Source organism: Geospiza fortis, unplaced genomic scaffold (genome assembly GCF_000277835.1).
Source record: "Geospiza fortis unplaced genomic scaffold, GeoFor_1.0 scaffold11, whole genome shotgun sequence".
Lineage (NCBI taxonomy): Eukaryota > Metazoa > Chordata > Aves > Passeriformes > Thraupidae > Geospiza > Geospiza fortis.
In genome coordinates, this window is record NW_005054304.1 from 14800696 (window position 1) to 14805430 (window position 4735).

Below are 4735 nucleotides of genomic sequence, written 5' to 3' on the forward strand. Positions count from 1 at the left end.
CCATCATTAAATGAATGTTTCCTTTCCATGTCTGTGTAGGGTGGAGCAGAGGGAAGAGGAGGGGCTTGCTTGCTTGTTTGTTTCTGAATCTCAGAACTGCAGAACTGCTCTTATCCACTCATGAAGTGTACCAAATGAGATGAGAGATAAGTTGTCTTCAGCCCTATTCTCCAGATTTTGGAATAATTGAACCATTGGGTGTTAATTTCTGTCGCGGCTTTTCTGGCCACCCTGACTATAATCCGTTTGAAGTTGACAGTAATCTTTATGTAAGAGGCTTAGGAGTTTACCATGTTCTTTGATAGGTGACTGTTTCCTTAGTTGCATTTACTTTTGTGCCCAGTTGTCTCTGCAGGCTTCATAGAGTTAGGAACAGAGCACGCTTGCTTTAAAAAAAATACAACATTCCTCCAAAGATTAATTTGACTAGGAAGCACTAATGCCATAACAACTGAAGCAAGGATGCATGTGTGCTCTCTGTTCTTCATCCTGTTTTGATAACTTGTGTGTTTCATCACACAGGAAGGATTTTTCTTATGGAAAGCTTCCATTTTTAGAACTGTGTATACTTTTGATAATTATTTGTTCAATGAGACAAGATTAATAAAATGTACAGAACTGAGCTTTGTGCTTTCATGGTACAAATATCTGCCATTTTTTCCTACTGCAGGATTATGTCTGGCCACAGTGTTCATTAAAGACAAAAAAAGCAGCTATTAAGCAGAAAGAGAGGAAATGATAATATAGACAGACAGCTTTATCCAGCTTGTTAGTGAGACCAAAGGTGAGCATTGTCTGCTTTGTCCCATGACGGAAACAGAAGGTTAGCGCTGCTGACACAGGGTGGAAATGGAAGACAAAGAACTGCAAAAGTTAGGCTGTGGCTTGCCAGAGAGGATTAACTTTTCCTTATAAAGGGTAAGTTTTTTTGGTAAGAAAGGTTTCACCTTTGGGAATGTCTCTTTGATTTTAGGATAAAATTTCCCTTCTTTAGACTTCTCTAGTGTATTGTTTAGTGTACAAGCACCAGTCACTTTGGAGATCTCAGTCTGGGCCTCAGCACTTTAGAGGAGATGAAGTTCTCCCATCTGCATAGAGTTTTGTATTGTTTTATATTCAGGGTTTAAGTGTGATAGGAGAAATGCAACGTAAACCTCAGACATTAGGGGCTACTTTTATTTTTTGTAGTCAAGAGACATGTTGTATCCAACATACACTTACAGCACTGATTTTCCATGCTTTATTTTATACTTAAGAATTCTAAGTACATGCAGCATTATACCCCCAGGTTTTCTTAAACAGACTAAATGTTTCTTGAGTGCCTTGTGTTGGCATGCAGCCTCTCAGGATAAGATTCCTCTGGTTAGAGGTGAGCTCTTGTAGCTTGCAGAACAGCTGCTGTATTTTCCCATATGGTAGTATACCTAGGGAGGCTTGCTGTTTTGTGAAGTGCTTAAGGACAGCTGAACAACGAAGGGCACTGTGTAAATCAAATTATTTTCCCTCTACATAATCACTGCTGTCCTTACCTTTCTTTTAGACAACATGAGAAGGTGAGTTGTACTCATGTAAAAACCAAATACTGATTACAAATGCACCTGTGCTGAATTGTCAAGATAGGCCAAAAGTTACTTCATTTTACTTCACGTAAATTTTAGCAGTATTATTTAATTTCTAAGTATATTTATGGAATGTGGTTATGAATCTCAGAAGCAAAAATAAATTTCTGAATCAGATAAGGCCTTGTGCAGGGAAATAACAAATAGTACTTGGGAAAACTGAAAACTGAAGTGATCAGAGATGCCTAATACTACCAGAAATTTGAAAATGTTTATGTCTTTCTTATTGAATATGAATATAAAGAGATGACTGTCATGGTGAAAATAGTTGGAAGGAAAGGCAAGTGTTCATGTTCATTCTTTGAAGATTTTTCCCAGGTGAGATAAAAGATGTGCTGTTACACATAGCCTTGCTGAGAGAATGCATTGGATACCACTGAAAATTTTCAGAAATTAAGCATAATAAAGGAGCTATAGAGACATGGGACAGAGAAACTAGAATATATTTTTCAGGTCCTAGGAAAAAAAGTCTGAAATAAGCATTTATTTTGTTTTATTTTCACTCTTTTCACAGGCTAGGTCTTCTGTTTGTGTTTATTTGCGTATATTGTTCTATTTAAAATTGGTTTCATTTTAGCAGGAAGGTAAGTGTAGCAGTGTGCACTTTTCAATAGTTTTATGAAAGGAACTTTTTTATATCTGATACTAATATCTCCTGGAAATGAGGACGCGAAGAGAAACATCACTTTTTTCTCCTGGAAATAAATCCATCCTAACTGTATTTTTTCTGTGTTGAATATATGATACTCACATGCACATACTTTCAAGATACATTTTTGTCCTGATTTCCTCTTTGCAGAGGAAGGAGAGGTTACTTTTCTTCTCCCCTTGCTGTTGTAACAGTGAGGGTTCTTTTTACTTACCTAAATCATTGGCTGCTGCTCAAAATAGTACCTTTCACTGGCATGGAGTTCACACATCAATCCCCCCCAGCTGAAAGTGGGGTTTGAGTTTTACTTACATGGCAATAATGTTCATTATTCTTTCAAGTGTGAAAATAAAGGGACTGTGAAAATAGGATGGTATTGTCCCTGTCAGGATGTTATTTTTATGCTGTTAGTAATAAAGGATATACTCTGAAAACCTCTGGAAGAATAGGAAGTCATTCTGAGGTATGTTTGGGAGAACTGTTCACAGATGTTATGCAAGAAGATGTTACTCCTTGCCATAACTTTTCTGTGTTTAACACTTGTGAGCTACAGCATAAAGCAGTATTAAACTGATTGAAGTGTTTCATCCGTCCCTTTGCTTTTAATGAGATTGAATCTTTTTAATGGCTTGTAGTTCAGTTTTTCTGGTGAAAAGGCAGAGACCTAGTGTTACATCAGTAGGGTGCAAAGAGTTTGTTTTTTCTGCCCTTGCTGTAAAGTATAAGGTGATTTCCTATCAGGTTTGACAACGTGGGTTCCACTCCCTATGGGCCGGAGTTCTGGGATTTAGAGAACAAGTAGGAAAAAAGCTCACTTTTTTGAAGAGAACAGAAAGAATCTAGGAGGTTTAGGTAAATAAAAATAATTAATAGAATTCTAAATAGGAGTGACTGAAATGCTTTAAAACATGCGTAAAAAATAAGGGCAATGCATAACAATTTCATGCAACTGGTGAGGTCAATAGGATACACTTGCCAAGGAAGAAGGTTTACCTACCACACAAAAGTTGTAATTGCATCCCCTAAGTGCACAGAAACAGTGCTTTAATCTTTAGCCACCTGATTGGGGGAAGATAATGGAAAGCAGCAACTGTATATGCTGTTGATTTCCTGGGAGTCTCTTGGGTTATGCAGATATAACCAGGGTGCTCAGCAGTGTTGACTGACTGATACACCCACAGAGTCTTTGATTTCTCACAGCTCACTGTTACTGCTGCCTTCTCTCCTGAAGCTACAGATGGGGTCTAGAGAGTAAACCAAAAAAAGCCAAGCTCACTGCAGCAGATTATCACTTTGCAATTATTTGTCAGCTTTGGCTAATCAATTCTTCACTACTTGTTGTAGCAGAAGTCTTAAATTGGTCTGGGCAGAATTCAAGTTGTGCTGCATGTTTTTTTAAAATTTTCATTCTAGATCTGCTCAGTTACAACTGAGTCAGCCTTGTCAGTGATTCAGAATGTTAAGTCAGTATGTAGGATTTTTGTTGATGATTTGCTCTACTTGCAAGGGCCAAAAAAGGGTTTCTCTTCGTAAGGGAAAATGCAGAAACCAGAAATAATTTCACTATTCTATGCATGAAGGGTATTTCTTATGTGCCAGAGCACTGCTGCCCTTTAGCTTTTTCCCTAACAACATCCTCATAAAGTTTGTAGATTCTTTATAGATGTCACCAAGTTTATGACTTTTTTGTTCATTATCTTTGAACAAAAAACACATTCATTACTCAGGCATTAGAGCACATATGCAAATTTGTGTGCTCAGTTGCACACCTAGTTGTTTGCTTCTGTGTATGTACTAATACTTGCCTGGAAGCTAAGGGTTTTTTTCAGACCTGAAAATCTGGTTTTCTGTGCAGTATCCAGTTCTAAAAAAATCACTGGATGGTCTTGTAGGCTTCTCTTTTGGGATGAAGAGAGTAAGTGCAGTCACTGAAATGGTTGCTCTTTGTAGCTATTAATAGTGCTGTACTCAATTATTGGTGTGTGAATGACAATAGGGATATTGGAATGTTATGCAGCTGGTTGGCCTACTATGTAATCTGCCTGCTGCTGTTGTACCAGCTACAAGTTTGGGGATTCTCTCAAGCATTTTGTATTTCACATTTTTAATTTGCTGAAGAGTAAACATCTACTTGTAATCAAAAGCTTTACATTGGACTACAAAGAATTAACTTTAAATTCTGCTTCTCCATAGTGGGCTTGAGCATACCTTGTGGGCTTGGGCAGACCAAGTCATCTTTATTCTACCTGTAAAATGGGTAGAAAAGTTTCTTTTAAGAGTGGTCTGATTTTTAATAGAGACTTGCCCTAGCAAGGGGGGAACTCCTTCCAGTGTCTCAGAAAATGTAGGATTCATTTAGCTTTGTTTACAGTGAGGAGTGAGCTATACTGACAGGCTTTTTGCAGGATTTGGCTGAAGATGCAGACTTTGTTAGTCAGACTGATCTGCCCAAGGGTTGTCTGATGGC